This window comes from Canis lupus, chromosome 12 (assembly GCF_003254725.2).
Source record: "Canis lupus dingo isolate Sandy chromosome 12, ASM325472v2, whole genome shotgun sequence".
NCBI classification, from domain to species: domain Eukaryota; kingdom Metazoa; phylum Chordata; class Mammalia; order Carnivora; family Canidae; genus Canis; species Canis lupus.
The window spans coordinates 67490224-67507077 of record NC_064254.1 but is presented as its reverse complement, the minus strand read 5'-3'; the positions used below and the strand labels follow the sequence as shown (position 1 = coordinate 67507077).

Sequence of the window (16854 nt, the reverse complement as noted above, 5' to 3'; positions counted from 1 at the left end):
GCAGGAGAAGCCACAATGAATTGCTGAGAAAATGCACACTGATGTAATGTTTGGTACTGGCAGCTTGAGTGCCACAAGCCATGGTGCCATGAGTGATGGGACTTTCTAAAATGATAAATGAATGATGAACAATCTAAATGATAAACAAAAAAGTACAACTTACCTTGATTTATGTGATAGTCTCATTCCTAGCAATTCAGTGTATATTAAAACAATGCAAAACATACTTTTTGTTGGTATTTAAGGTAAGTTTGGTTCTAGGTTCAAATAATTATAAACAAAATTTTCACCTGGGTGGCTCAGTTGGTTAAGCATCCGACTCTTGGTTTTAGCTCAGGTCATGGTGTCAGGGTTGTGAGCTAGAGCCCTGCATCAGGCTCCATCCTACTTAAGATTCTCTCCCTCTCCCTCTCCCTCTCCCTCTCTCCCCCCCCTCCCCCTTTCTTTTCCCCACCCCAGCTTGTGCACTCTCTTTAAAAAAAACAAAACAAAACAAAACTCACTTAATGAATGGCTAAGAGGACATTCAAATGCAATGGATGCAGGACAATTCTTCATGGTGGGGCACAGTCCTGAGCATTTTAGCATGCTTAGCAACTCCGGCCCTCACCCACTGCAGGCCAGCAGTACCCTCCAATCATTAGATTATACTGAAAGTCTCCATAAATTTCTAGAAAGATCTCTGGGGTAACTGGTTCTAATGACATCCACTGAGCTAAACCAAGACCAGTGGGGGTGGAATTACTACCAGAATCCAGAACATGACCCTTAGCTTTAAAGGCCCTGAGAACAGGACGTGAGTTCCCAAATGTCAGTTTACTGGTTCACTGCCTGGCTTCTGAAGCAGGTGCTGCAGATGAGCCACAGGAGGCGGCAAGGTCAGCTGGGGGTAGAGGGTGGTCTGCTTCACCCACAGGTGTTTTCATTTGTTCCATTTACCAGGTGAGCTCCCATCTATAATTCTTTTTTTTTTAATATTTTATTTATTTATTCATAGAGACACACACAGAGAGAGAGAGAGAGGCAGAGACACAGGCAGAGGGAGAAGCAGGCTCCATGCAGGGAGCCCGACATGGGACTCGATCCTGGGTCTCCAGGATCAGGCCCCGGGCTGCAGGCAGTGCCAAACCGCTGCACCACTGGGGCTGCCCTATAATTCTATTTGAGCAAAGGGTTCCTCATTTTCAAGAAGTTAATGTTATATATGTTTTGACAGTTTTGTCCAGATTTATGTTTCCTGTGAGAGGAACTGTTGACCTCCTCACTCCATCATGCCATAAATGAATGTCTCTGGTTCTTTTTAATAGTTTCTACTTCTTTATCAAGACTCTCTATGCTTCAGTGTTTGTCATCATTGCTTCCATTCATTCTTTGAACATATTTATAATAGCTGCTTTAGAGTCTTTCTGTAATATAATTTTTGGACCCAAGCAGAGTCCGCGAGCTCGGCTGGTCACTCGATTCTGAATCGCACATCTCAATATTCAATCAGCACATTCACTTCCTGTGGTCATAACTTTATGGAAAACCATGAGAAATCCCTGCCCAATGACAGAAATTTCTCAGGTGATGGACTTGCTTATCAGCTCCCACTCTCCTCTGGACTTGGAAGAGCTAAGCATAGAGGGCTGTAGGACGAGAAAGAAGTATGAACTGTGGCAGGGGTGGCCTGGCTCAGAGGTCATGGCTTTCTGGAAGAACTGCAATGACAGGCATCACCAAGGAGGATGTCCTTCAGCTGGCATGTCCTTCTCATGTAGATGACCCATGAGAGAGCACAGGGAGCGTGGACACAGAAACTGGGAAGCTGGAAGATCAGAAGATTCTCTGGTTCTAAGGTCAAGATGCTGATTAATATGACCCATTTGTACTCAAAACACTTGTGACACCAAACGTGTGGGTTTTCCACACCATGGAATTCTTCAATTCTCTGTAGACACCAATTGGGTGTCTAATAATTTAATTCAGTTATGACACTAATTACCTGGATTGAGTGAAGACCCCACAGTTTAAGGGCTCAGTTCCACAAGATGGCCCCTACTTCAGAGCCAGTCATGTGTCTGGGCCTCTTATACTTCTGACTGCTGGCTATTAATTAGGGATTCCTACGACCCCCTCCTCAGGTTTGATAATTTGCTAGGACAGCTCATTGAACTCAGATAGTTTACTTACTAAGCAGTTTATTATAATGGGCATAGCTCAAGAACAGCCACATGGAAAAGATATGTAGAGCAAAGTTATGGTGGGGAATGGGGGCCATGGAGCTTCCCTGCCAGAGAGCACATCCCCTCCCAGATGTGATCCCCATCCTAAAAGTTCTCCCAACCCCACTGTATAGAGTTTTTTATGGAGGTTCCATTATGTGGGGATGATTGATTAAATCGCTGGCCATTAGTGATTAACTCAATCTCTAATTGATTTGGATTGAGTTGGGCTCCCCACTCTCCCTGGAGGTTGGGGAGTGGGGCTGATAGTATGCCTTTGTCTTTCTGCTGATGAGCCCTCCATCCTGAAGCCATCTAGTGGTCTAGCCACCCACCATCTCATTAGCATATGGAAAGACACCCTTATCACTCTGGACATTGCAAGGGCCTAAGAAGCTTTTGTGTCAGGAATCAGAGGCTAAAACCAAATATGATAACAGAGGATGCTCCTATTAACCCTATCATTCAGAAAATTATCAGGGGTTTAGGAGCTCTGTGCTAGGAACTGAGAACAAAGACCAAATATATATTTCTTATTACATCACAATATCAAACTGGTGTATTCATCTAGCAGTTGAATGCCCTGCAGGGCTATGAAGGGGCTAGAAATATTCAGCTCCTTGGCCAAATTCTAGTTCCTTGACCGTGATTCTGTCTCCTTCGTCTTTATGGGCCTCAGCCTTTCTTTTCCTGTTCTTTTTTGGCTGACCTACTCCTAGCTCCATCTGGTGATAGCAGAAGCTTCTGGGAGCTACTTGTGACTATCTCCTCTTTGACCTAATGACAATTTAACCCTCAATTATATTATTTCTCTCACTCCAGTTCCCACGGGAGCTTACTTGAGCCCCCATGGTGAGCCCTGGAGGGGCACAACACAGCTTTGTGTCTGGCAGACCTAGGTCTCAGCTCCTCCTGACCAGTTGTGTGTGGTTCTTGGGTGGAGCTATTGCTCTCCCAAAGCCTAATGTACTAAACTGTGAAATGAATGAAGATCATAACACTTCACAGAGCTAACATGATGATAAAACGAGATAAGGTATGGGTAGCATCTGGCTAAGATAGTATTGCTAAGCATTATTGTCTTTTTTTGTCTTTTTGTTGCAGGGGCCATATTTCCTGTGTAATTCCTGTAATATTTAGATTACTGTCTAGTTCCCAGCTGCTGCTCAGTAACTATTTGTTAGGGGAATTACCTGCTGCTGTTCTATTCTGCACTTTTTGTTGATGATTGTCACACTATGCTCAGTGCAGTCTTAGGGCTTCTGAGGAGGTTCCCAAGGCCCCAGGTGGGTCAGGCCCCAGGTGAGACTCAATAAAGGTAGAAAGCAGAGGAGGGAAACAGCTGGCTCCATGCCCGCTCTCATGGTAGCTCTGCTGGTCTACGTTTTATTAGTTTGGGAGCAATATTTTCCTTTTTTAAAGAGTAGATTCTGTGATTTAAAGTTTGAAGGGCACCTGGTGGCTCAGTCAGTTCAGCATTTAACTTTGGCTCAGGTCATGATCTCAGGGTCCTGGAACTGAGCTCTGCATTGGGCTCTCTACTCAGCACAGAAGTCTGCTTGTCTCCCTCTCTCTTTGCCCCTTCCCCTGCTCACATTATCTTTCTAGAATAAAATAAATCTTAAACAAATAAAAAATAAAGTTTGAAAATAACTGCCTTATGCTTTGAATAGCTTAGAGAAGGAATTTAATTTTATGAATGACACAAGTGTTTACATCTTCATTCTCCAAAACGTTAGCCACTATAAATTATTCAATTCAGTTCCTCAATTTCACTAGCCATATTTCAAGTATTCAATAGCCAGTGGCTATTGGCTAGTGGCTACAATTTTGGACAGTACCAATATAAATATTTCCATCATTGCAGAAAGTTCTAGTAGACAGCATTGATTTATGTTTTATATTATTTAAATCATAGGACTTAATTGATAGTGGCTATGTACTCTGTGCTGTAATATGTTTATAGACTTAAAGGGTAAGTTGGGTTGCCCATAGATGTAGATTTGGGTCGTGCTATAACTTGCCATGTGGCCTACTGGACTGGCCTCATGTTTCCTCATCTGTATCAGCGAGGTGGGGGCCACATCAGAGTTTCTATTTTATCTCCAAGGTCCCTTTGTTACTTTGTTCCCTTGGACCCACACCCATGTTTAAAATAAACTGCTTTATTAGGTAATAATTGGCTTACTCTCCCACTTTTGTTAACTGGCACTATTTATAACTACCAACAAAAACCTCTGATCAGCATAAGATTACAGAATCCTTATAGTGAGTTGAAGTAATACCAGTCCAAAACTTAGGAATGAGATATTGTGGTAAGCTTTGCCTTGTGTCTGGTAATTGTTCAATGCTCATGTGTGTTTTTCAAATATTGAAAGTATCTTATTAATTGCCCCTCCCTTCCCTGTCACAACTTTCTCCTACTCCTATGGCTTAAGGGGTCCAGGTTAGGGGTCCCCTAACCAAATGGTCATTTAAAATTTCTTTGAGTTTTTAAGGGGATCCTGGGTCAAAGGAGGTAGTGGTCCTCAAAGTTCTATTTGGAAATTTAGAAAAGTAACTAAAATAAGTCAAGTTATCAAATGCACAAATGAAACTGAAAATCTAGGATTGACTTTTCAGTATAGACAACAGAATGTGCAGTGTGATTATATTTTGAAAATATATATTGGGTGGGACTTCTGGCTATGGCAGAGTGAAAAGGTTGACAAATTCTCAGCCCTCCTGCCCCCCAAAACTATAAAACTGAGCAAAATGGTAAAAACAAACAAACAAACAAACAAAAAACAACCAATTTCAGGGCTTGGGAAATTAAGCAAAAGGAAAGAACAAATTGAGAAGCATTTAGCTGCTAAACTTTTATGTTAAAATGATGAGGATTTGTGGCCTTCATGGGATCCCTTCCCTGTGCCCCCAGTACATCTAGCCTGGTAATTTTACCAGCACAATACTGGCTGTGAAAACCAGCAGCCTTACTGTCAGAAAGGGGCAGATTAGATTTGGAAAGAAAGGTAAAAACTCATACCCAGCAATGTTGTCAGTTAAAGCAGCAAACTCAGTAGGATTGAAAAAAGATACTTTGCAGTGCTGCTGGTCTGAGATTGCAGTCCTGGTTAGAAGAGAGTGGCTGATGAGTCAGAAATTTAATGGGGGAAATCCTAGAAATAAGAGCCATAAAAAAGCTGTATAAGCTCTCCATGCATCCCTAGTTGACGAGGACACTATGCATATGTACAGAGGGGAGCCAAGAAATTCTGGAACAAAATACAAGTCAGGCAGACTTGAAAACTGACTGACCTTTAAATGCATTCCTCAACCCACACACAAATCCATCAACAGAGGATGGATCTTATAGGCTTAAGGTGTTTGAGCAGAACCTCTCTTCCCAGTCATCAGCTGACCACTAAACTATGCAGACACAGGGACAATGCTTTGGGGGCCTGGCTAAAAATTAAACATAAGAATTAAAAATAATAAAACAGCATGTGTGGCCATGAAACATTCATGGCCACACACTGCAGGAGACACAGATTCCACAGATTAAGTCCAGACAAGTTAATAAAAACAACATACTCATCCCAGAAAAAGAAATTAGAATCCAGAGTTGCTATAGTATATTTTCTAAAATGTCAAATTTTCAAGAAAAATGATGAGACATGGGAAAAAACCAGAAATCTGATTTATACTCTTAAAAAATGTGACTCATACTCAAAACAAAATAAAACAACAGAAACTCTGAGTAGGCCCAGAAACCAGATTTAGCAGGGGAAAAAAGTCAAAATAGCTATTATAAATATATTCAAAGAACTAAAGGAAACTACACCTTTAGAACAGTTCAGTGACAATGACTTGACAAATAGAGAATCTCAACAAAGAAGTAGACATTATAAAAAAGAAACTAATGGGAATTTTGAGTTGAAATATATAAAAACAGAAAATTTTTAAAATCTGGAAGAGGTCACAGAAGAAAAAAAAATCAATGAACTTGAATATGGATCATTAGGAATTATTCAATCTGAGGAACAGTGAGGAAAAATATTAAAGAAAAATAAACAGAGCCTCAGAGACTGGTGGGATAGCATCAAGCATACCAATATACATGCAGTGGGTGTCCCAGAAGGCTAAAAGAAAGTGGCAGAATAATACGTCATGACATAATGGCTGAAAAATTCTCAAATTTGATGAAAGCAGTAATCTATAGACCCAGAAGTTCAACAAACTCCAAGCAGAACATATAAAAAGAGATCCACTCCTAGACACATCATAGTCAAAACTATTAGAAGGCAAATACAAGGGAAAAACTTGAAACCAGTGAAAGAAAACATCTCATCACAAACAAGGGAAAAATAATGGTCAACTTCTTGTCAGAAACCTGGAGGCCAAAACAGAATAGAATTAGTTATTCAGATTGCTCAAAGAGAAAAGAAAAACTCTTAACCAAGAATTTTACATCCAGTAAAACTATCCTTTAGCAATGAAAATGAAACAAAGACGTTCCCAGATAAAGATTGAAAGAATTTGTTGCTAGCTGACCAGCTTCATAAGGAATGCTAAAGGAAGTTCTTCAGGCTGAAAGGAAGTGACACCAGGTGTTAACCTGAATCCAAAGAAGAAATGAAGGCTTTCACAAGGATGGTGCCAAAAGCCAGAAGGAAACCCCTGCTCCTTCCCTAAAGCCAAAGCAAAGGCTTTGAAGACCAAAAAAGTGGTGTTGAAAGGTGTCCACAGCCACACGCGGAAAGATCCACACATCACCTGCTTTCTAATAGCTCAAGACATTACCACTGTGAAGAGAATCCAGATTATCTTTGGAAGAGTGCCCCGGGAGAAACAAGCCTGACCGCTATGCCATCATCAAGGTCCCCCTAACCACCGAGTCAGCCATGAAGAAGATAGAAGAAAGCCACACACATTGGGCAGCCCCAGTGGTGCAGCGGTTTAGCGCTGCCTGCAGCCCGGGTGTGATCCTGGAGACCTGGGATTGAGTCCCACATCAGGCTTCCTGCATGGAGCCTGCTTCTCCCTCTGCCTGTGTCTCTGCCTCTCTCTCTGTCTGAATTAAAAAAGAAAAGAAAAGAAAAAAAGAAAAAGAAAAAAAGAAAGCCACACACTGTTCATTGTGGGTGTCATGCCAAGGCCAACAAGCACCAGATCAAAGAGGCTGTGGGGAAGCTCTGTGACACTGATGTGGTCAGGGTCAACACCATGATCAGGCCTGATGGGCAGAAAAAGACATATGTTTGGCTCCTGACCATGATGCTTTGGATGTTGCCAACAAAATTGACATCGTTTAAACTGAGTCCAGCTGGCTAATTCTAAATGTAAACTTTCATTGTGAAAAGAAAGAAGAAAGAAAAAGAAAGAAAGAAAGAAAGAAAAGGAAAAAATGAAGAACATGGGAATGGTAAACATGTGAGTAAATATAAAGACTATAAATATATTTTTTCTCTTGATTTTTTTAAAAGTCAATATTCTATAAAACTGTAACACTACTATTAAGCTGATCATTATCACATACATAATTACAAACAGAAATAGCATAAAGGAAAGGGAGAATGTGTTATATTGGAGGAAAGTTGCTATATTTTACTGGAATTAAGTCAGCATTCACTTGAACTAGATTATGACAAGGTAAAATTTTAATCCCTAGAGCAATCACTGATAAATTCTAAGAATACTTTTAAAGTCAGAAATAAAGATAATGCACTTAAAATATTTTTATCACAAAAGAAAACAGCAGAAGAGCAATAGAAGAACAAAAGCCAAAAAAAAAAAAAAAGAAGAAGAAGAACAAAAGCCCCTCCAACATATAGAAATTAAACAACAAAGGGAGGTATTTCACAATACTAAAAATCTCAATAAATCATGTAGATATAAGTGTATACACACCTAACAAATAGAGCCTCAAAATATATAAAGCAAAAATTGACAGAATTGAAGGAAGAAATTGACAATTCCATGACTACTGTTAGAGATTCCAATACCCACCTTTTGGTAATTGACAGACTAACTGGACAAAAATGAATAAAGATAGAGGAGACTTAAAAATTCTAACAGCAGTGGAATACGCATCCTTTTATTTATTTTTTTAATGATTTATTTTTGAGTAATCTCTATGCCCAACATGGGGCTTGAACTTACAACTCTAAAATCAAGAGTCACATGCTCTACTGACTGAGCCAGCCAGGTGACCCAGAATACATGTCCTTTTAGACTGTACACAAAGTATTCTCCAGGATAGATCATATAATAGGTCCTAAAACAAAGCTAAATAAATTGAAAATGACTGAAATTATTCAAAAGATGTTCTCTGACCACAGTGGAGTTAAAAAGATCATCAACAGTAAGAAACAGGAGTTCTCCAAATATTTGGATATTCAACAAAGAACTTCTAAATAACCCAGGGACAATAGAAGAAATCAAGAAGGGAATTTCGTGGCTGCCTCGGTAGTTCGGTCAGTTAAACATCTGACTCTTTGTTTCAGCTCAGGTCTTAGTCTCGGGGTCATGAGTGTGAGGACTGAGCGTGGAGCCTGCTTAAAAAACAAGAGAGGCATGTGGGTGGCTCAGTTGATTGTCTGACTCTTGATTTGGGCTCAGGTCATGATCTCAGAGTCATGAGATGGAGCCTCATTTGAGCTCTGCACTCAGGGCAGAGTCTGCTTGAGACTCTCTCTCTCCCTCTCTTTCTGTCCCTTCCCATTCTCTCAGATAAATAAGTAAATAAAACCTTTTTTTTTTTTTAAAAAGGAAATTTCAAAACATAATGGATTTAAAATAAAACACAACATATTAAAATGTATGAATTGCAGCTAAAGCAGTGGTTCGGAGGAATCTATAACACCAAATCCTTCTATTAAAGAAGAAAGAATATTGGGGCACTTGAGTAGCACAGTCAGGATAAGCATCCACTCTTGGTTTCAGCTCAGTTCATGATTTCAGGGTCACGGGATCAAGCCCCCTCACACTCAGCACTGAGTCTGCTTGAGATTCTATCTCCTTATCCCTCTGTTCCTCCCCACCATGCTCGCTTGTGTGCTCTCTCTCTAAAATAAATAAATCATTTAAAAAGAAGAAGTATGGGGATCCCTGGGTGGCTCAGGGATTTGGCACCTGCCTTTGGCCCAGGGTGCAATCCTGGAGTCCCGGGATCGAGTCCCGCATCGGGCTCCCGGCGTGGAGCCTGCTTCTCCCTCTGCCTGTGTCTCTGCCTCTCTCTCTCTCTCTATGTCTATCATAAGTAAATAAAAATAAATCTTTAAAAAAAAATAAAAAGAAGTATTATGAGCCAATTACCTCAACGTTCACCTTAAAAAATTATTAAAAAAAAGAGCAAAAAAAGAGCAAATGAAACCTTAAGTAAGCAGAAGAAAGGGAAAAAAATAAAGATTAATGTAAAAATCAATAAAATAGAAAACAGTAAATACAGAAAATCAATTCAATTAAGCCAAACTATGTACTTTGAAAAGATTTTTTTAAATCTTTAAAAGAAATTTAAAAGAAAGAGGGAAGACAAATTATCAAAATCAGCAATGAAAGAGGGGATATTACTACCAATCTGGTAAAGGTATTTTTTATTTTAAAGATTTTATTTTAAAATTTTATTTATTATTTTATTTTAAGTAATCTCTACACCCAATGTGGGGCTCGAACTCACAACCCTGAGATCAAGGGTCGCATGCCCTACCAACTGAGCCAGCCAGGCACCCCTGATAAAATGAAAGGATTTTCTAGGAATATCATGAAAAGACACATTACCAAAACTGACTCAAGAAGAAAGAGAAATTCTGTATAAATCTATAATAAGAAATTGAATTTGTAGTTTAAAAATTTCAATAAAATAAACTGTAGGTATAAATGTTTTCACTGGCAAATTCTACTAATATTTAAGGAATAATACCAACTCTACACAATCTCTTCCAGAATACAGAAGAGGAGGAAACACATTCTAACTTGATTTATTAGAGAAGCATTATCCTGATACCAAAACCTGACAAAATATCACACACACATACATAAACTATAGACCCAAACTCCTCATGAACATACATGTAAAAATCCTTAACAAAAATTAGCAAATCACATCCAGCAGTATGAACCAAAAGGACCATCAGGACCTAGACAGGTTGATTTTGGTGATCCAAATTATGAGTAATGATTGTCTCTGGATCCTGAGATGATGGGCAGTTTGTTTTTCTCTAAATTTCCAATAATGCACATGGCTTACTGCTTCAACAAGAATTTAAATATTATTATTTCAAAGGCATACAAAGAATTTTCTTTCCGTATTTTTCTGGAGTAGCCAGAGAGTAGAAGAAATGCTGGTTTGGATGAAAGATTCACAAAGACAAAAAAGACACTTCTCATTTTCTACAAAGTAAAAGATAAAATGAAAGCACGGAGCAAAGAAATTGGATACAGTAAGTGTGACAGGATGCCCTCTCCTCTTTCCCTCAACAGGCAGGGGAGGCACAGTTCTCAGCCACAGGACGGCCACGGGCTTCCCAACCCCCCAACCCTCCGGAGGAGCCACTTTTCCCAAACGATGGGGGCTGGGAGCGTTTGCACATGGATATGAGTCAAGGGACCTACCTCCTCTTTAAAGGAAACGTGATCGCGAAATCCTCAAAATGGCACTTTTAAAAAATGGCATGGCCCCTGCAGAGAAGAGAAATTCCCAAGTATTTTAATTCATTCCCCATTCTCAGCAGGGACCTTGAACATTATTATGAACAGACAGTTGCTCTCGCACCAAAACAGAATGAGGTTTTTGTGCTTTTGGAGTAGCGTCTGCTGGGGAGAACTGGTCTGCCTCTGAACGCCCCCGTAGGGATCCTACATTTTATTTAATTTCATATCTTACTTTATGTTTGGGGTTGCATTTGGAGAAGGGGATGATGGTTGGTAAAGAGAAGGCTTTTTCACCTTAGTAACCTCCTATCTTCCCCGGAACCCCGGCTCGCAGCTCTGGTGACACAGCCTCTCGCTCCTCACTTGGGACCAGAGTGGGCTCACTTGGAGAGCAGGTGCGTGGGGCCGACCACAGAGCTGGCGCTGATGCCACGGTGAGCAGGGCGCCGGCTGGGGCAGAGCCGGGCCTGCGATGGGCGGGGTCCTTCCCTCTCTCTACGTGGGCCCAAATGCCTCCCCATCCGTGTGACACTGCCCCCAAATCCCTTTAACAAGAATGCATTTGCTTCTATGTCCAGAGTGCTAATGACTGTAGAAGAGGACAACCAGGGGCTCGTATTCAAGGTCACTGGCAAAGGGACCCAGAGCCGGTTCAGGGGACCAACTGCGGAGAGTTCCAGGTCCTCCTGCAGGCTGAGGCCCACACTGTGAAGCCATCTCTCCACCAGACCTAGAAACTGCCTCTGGATTCCTGTCAAAGAACAGCTCTGGTTGGGTGCTTGGGCTCCGGGCTGAATCACAAATACCCAAGAACCCCATGCTGCAGCCTGGCTGACTTCACGCAGGTAAGGCTCGGGCCGCGGCTCCCATGCACAGCACACAAAATGGCAAGGAGCAGCGCACAGGACACCCCAACGGAAAGGGAGGAGGTGCTGGATCCCATTTACTGGGAGGAGCACTAATGCGAGGGCTGCCGCTGCTGCCTCAGGACCTTCTGACAAGGGGCCCCTGGGGGGCTCAGCCGTGGAGCGCCTGCCTTGGGCCCAGGCCGCGACCCCGGGTCCCGGGATCGAGTCCCGCATCGGGCTCCCCGCGGGGAGCCTGCTTCTCCCTCTGCCTCTCTCTGGGCATCTCATGAATACATAAAATCTTTCAAAAAAAGAAACTTCTGACAAGCCCAGTGGGAGGCTGGAGGGTGGCTGATGGGGAAGAGGCCACGAGACAGAAACTGAGAGTGAGAAGAGCCCATTTATGGGGCGAGTCAGGTATGAGAGGCCTGGGGCCCGGGGAGGCGGGCGGGCCCGGAGCCGCCGGGGCAGGCAGAGGAGGCTGCAGAGGCCCACTGAGGCCAGGGCCTGGGCGGTGGCAGGGTGCCTGTGTCCGCAGTCCCCTGAGGCTGACCGTGGGGTGAGGCCTGGGCCTGAGGCAGCTGGCCCTGCCCGTCCTCTCCTGCAAAGGCTCGGCCTCCCGTCGAGGCCAGGCGCGCAGGAGGAATGGGAGCAGAAACCCCTAGGCCTGAAGGTCAGGCTTTCAGCCGCCCTGGGATGGGCCGCCCGGCGACTGGTGCGCGGCTCTCCCCTGCTTCCCGAGCCCCCGGACTTGCACCTGCTGCTCCTCTCTGGGCCCCACGAGCTCTGGTTCCTTCATGTGGCTTCTGCGCCTCTGCTGTCGGGCGCCTGCCCCGAACTTCACTGAAAGGCAGTGCCATGTGGTGGTTGAACAGGTCGGCTCTGGGCCAGGCTGCCATTCGCCGTGCAGTCAGGGCCAAGTTACTCAAGCTCCTCTGCCTCAGTTTCCTTCTATGCAAAGGGGGATACTACTACAGCCTGTTTTCATAAGGCTGTTGTAAGAACTGAAAGAATAAGTACCTATCGAGCCCTCGTGGGTGCCTGGCGTTCGGCACGAAGGTTGGCTCTTGGCTCATTCATTACTCACTCAGCACATTTGTGTTGTGCACCCACTTGCCACAAAGCGCATTAGGGGTGGAGATACAGTCATGAGACAAAGAGGCACCGTCCTTGCCCTCAGGAGGCTTCTAGTCTAAATGACGTGTTCTTAGACTTTAATCAAATACTTACACTGTAATTAGTTGTACTTGCTGCAAACTTTTTTTGGTGTGATAGTATCGTAAATGCAAGTAAGGGGAGACAGAGCTGCAAGGGGTGGTGCGTGCAGTGCTAAGAGAGTGTAATAGGGCTTCTCGCCTGGGCTGGGGTGGAATGTCTGAGGAAGGCTGACGGGCATTACAGTTCCTTGCTTCCACCTTTTCACTTAGCATCTTTTTCTGGGGTAAGATTTTATGCATTTATTCATGAGAGACACAGAGAGAGAGGCAGAGACACAGGCAGAGGGAGAAGCAGACTCCCTGTAAGGAGCCCGATGTGGTACTCGATCCTAGGACCCCGGGGTCATGACCTGAGCCAAAGGCAGATCCTCAAGCACTGAGCCCCCCAGGCGTCCCTTTCACTTAGCATTTTGAGATAATCACCCGCTACCCCTTGGACTGGGTGGTTCATGAAAAGAAGCCAGTTTGCCTCTTGAACTAAATCAGTGCCCAGGGGTTGAAGCAGGATATCGTGTATACATCAACCTCCATAGAGAGTGTCAGGAGGGCACCTCTGAGATCTTCATGTCTCTTCCACCAGCTCTGGCATGTGGGACACACCATCAGAGTCGCCTGGGCCCCAACTAACCAGCCCTGGAGCTAAATAACCACCATAGACCTTATTCCCAGAGGTCTGGGTGAGCCCTGGCACCACAGAAGACCCCTGACCTCCACCTCGGGCCAGGTGAGGCTTGTTGGGTGGGTCTTGTCCAAAAATAGGGAGTAGCTCAGATTCTTTCAGAGCCAAAGTAACAAATGACAAGAGAGGTGCCAAGAATGTAAAAATCCAGTGACTACCGTGGACATAAAACTGCTCAGCTTCAAGTCTCAAAGATATGGCCTGATGTCTGGGAGAATGCATGAGAACATGGTAACTGTGGTGACCCGTAAAGACTGGGATGAAAATGAGATTTGTTTTTCATTGTATTCTTTCATACTTAAAAAAATTTGGGCCATGTATCTATATAAAAATATATAATTTATAATTAAAATTAAGCGAATGATGGGCTTCAAACACAGAACATAGTTAAAAGCCACATAATCTGATGTAAAACAGAAGATGTGATGGAGATTTTTTTTTTTTTTTTAAGATTTTATTTATTTACTCATGAGAGATACACAGAGAGAGGCAGAGACACAGGCAGAGGGAGAAGCAGGCTCCATGCAGGGAGATGGACGTGGGACTCGATCCCGGGACCCCGGGATCACACCCTGGGCTGAAGGCGGTGCTAAACCGCTGAGCCACCTGGGCTGCCCTGTTTATTTTTAACGAAGCTATGGATTTTGTCCTTTGGTGACTTTGCTGGAGGAAATGGCTACTACAGCGGAGCGTGTAGGAATTGATTTTTACTCTTTCATTCAAAACATACCCACCAGAAAAAACAAAACAAAACAAAACAAAACCCCACCATGTGCCAGGCACTGTTCTAGATGCTGAGGACAGAGTGGTGAACCAAACAGAAGTCCCCATCATCCCCCAAATTTCCTTTCCTCAAGGAGTTTAAATTTGAGAGCACCTAAGTTCTAGTCCTGGCTATGTTACAAATTAGCTGTTTGACCTTAGAATCTTTAGGCTTCTATATCTCTAAAATAGGGGCTATACAAGATCTTCAAGTAGATTTAACCATCTATTCTGACCCTAAGAGGTCAAGGGTACATAGTAGCACAGGCTAGGCACTGTATTCATTCTCTAGGGTTTTGTAACAAATTACAACACATTTAGTGCCTGTAAGCAACACAGATGTATGTTCTCACAGTCTGGAACTCAGAAATCTGACACAGGTCCTCATTGGGCTAAAATCAAGGGGTTGGCAGGGCTGCGTTCCTTTCTGGATATTTTATGGAAGACTCTGTTCTCTTGCCTCTTCCAGCTTCGAGGGGCCATCTGTAGTCCTTCTTCCATCTTCAAAGCCAGCAGCAGCAGGTCAAGTTCTCATCCTTCATCTGACCTCCTCTTCTGCCCTGAAGGACCTCTGTGATTGGGTCCACCCGAATAATCCAGAAAAGTCTCCCCATTTTAAGGTCTGATTGGCAATCTTAATTCTATCTGTAACCTTAATTCCCCTTGGCTGTGTAACAGAACATATTCACAGATGCTGGAGATTAGATCATGGACTTCTCGGCGGGGAGGGGGGGAGACCCATTATTCGGCCCAATATAGATGTTTAACAAACAACATGAACCAGCAGTTCTCAGATTTTTGAATTTCACAAACTGTTTAGACAAACAAGCTGTTGTGGTTATCTATTTCTGTGTACCAAATCACTCCCAAACTCAGTGGTTTGAAGCAACAAAAATTATTTATTTTCCTCACAAATCTGCAGTTCGGGCAAGGTTGGTGGAATTCATCTCTGATCCATGTAAGTATCGGTTGTGGCAGCTCAACTGGAGCTGAAGGATCCTCTTCCAAAAGGGCTCGCTCCACGTCTGGCAGGTTGGTGCTGGCTCAGTTAGGACCTCGTCCAGTACTGGCCAGGGGCCTTGCTTCCTTTCTCTATGGGCCTCTCCTCATGGCTTCTTGGGCATTCCAACAGCATGGCAGTTGGGTTCCATAAGTAAGTGTTCCAGAAAGCCTAGGAGGAAGCTGCAAGGCTTCCTATGACCTAGTTGCAGAAGTTCTCAACTATTAGTTATGCCCACTCTATTTTATTAGCCAAGTGAATCGATAAGGCCAGCCCCCAGATTCAAGGGGAGACAAATTAGATGCACCTCTCAATGGGAGACGCGCCAAAGAATTTGTGACTATCCTTAAGCTACTGCACACATAAAACAAAAAACAAAACAAAAACCAAACTCACAGACAAAAGGGAAGACCAACATAGTATTGCCATATTTTGCTTTGACAAAAAAAAAAAAAAAAGCCACAAATGTTATCATCTATTACATTGTCCCATCTGTTTCTTAAAAATAAGTCCTTTCTACCAAAAAGAGTAGAAAGGACATAATCCTAGAACAAATGGTAGTTCTCCGAAATTGAACAAATTCAGCTTCATTAAAAATACACTAGGCGCTATCCTGTATTTATTTATTTATTTATTTATTTATTTATTTATTTATTTATTTATTTATGTTTTATTTTTTCCCTTTGAAGCCAGGTGAACAGCTCAGTGGTGGTCAGGACCCCTGAGGGCCAGCAGGCCTTAGGCGGCAATGCCTGTGCGTGCGGAGCCGCAGGCTGCGCCCCGGGCCAGGTTTGCAGCTGGACCCCCGGGAGCCCGTGTCCTGCAGGTGCCAGGCGCCGCCCAGGGCTCGCGGCAGAAGGATCTGCCCGCGTCTAGGGTTTGCCTCCCGGAGGCGACGAGGGGGCTCCCCCCGCCCCGCAGAGCCAGGCTCCCCGCAGGTGCGGGCCTAGGCGGGCGCGGAGGCACCTGGCCCCAGGCCCCTGCCATCGCCGCGCTGAGCTTCTCAGAGCCCCTGGGGAGGCTCCGTGGTGCCAGCTCCCACCGCCTTCACAGTCTGGCGCCCTCGGTGACCGGGATGCCCCCAAGATGCGGCCTCGGTGACCGGGATGCCCCCGGGATGCGGCCTCGGTGACCGGGACGCCCCCGGGACGCGGGTCGGCGGGGCGCAGGTGGACCGGGGCGCGGGGGGGGCTCGGCCTCGGCCTCGGTCCCCCGACCCGGCCCCGGGCTGGCGGCCTCCCGCCCCAACACCGCAGCAAACAGCGCATCTGTGTTTTATTTTTTTTATTTTTTTTATTTTTTTAAAATTTTCTTCTGTAAGTTTAATGGTCTTTGCTTTTTTTTTTTTTTTTTAAGATTTTATTTATTTATTCATGAGAGACACAAAGGGGGTGGGGCAGAGCCACAGGCAGAGGGAGAAGCAGGCCCCATGCAGGGAGCCCGACGTGGGTCCCCAGGATTGTGCCCTGGGCCCAAGGCAGACGCCCAACTGCTGAGCCACCCCGGCGTCCCG

The 16854-nt window shown here is 44.1% G+C and overlaps 2 long non-coding RNA genes across 4 annotated transcripts in view; one reads left to right on the top strand and one right to left on the bottom strand.

Moving 5' to 3' along the window:
• The window catches only part of LOC112658673 (uncharacterized), a 41528-nt gene that overhangs the window by 21716 nt on the left and 2958 nt on the right, over positions 1 to 16854 (bottom strand). The gene's annotated exons all lie outside the window — the stretch shown is intronic.
• LOC112658674 (uncharacterized) lies at positions 10299 to 15977 on the top strand. 2 transcript variants are annotated; one of them, XR_007401364.1, is made up of 4 exons: positions 10299 to 11230; positions 11414 to 11680; positions 13481 to 13624; positions 14811 to 15977. It is a non-coding gene; the product is annotated as an uncharacterized LOC112658674 (long non-coding RNA). The 2 variants fall into 2 exon arrangements; XR_003135884.3 differs by having other exon boundaries at positions 10299 to 11269.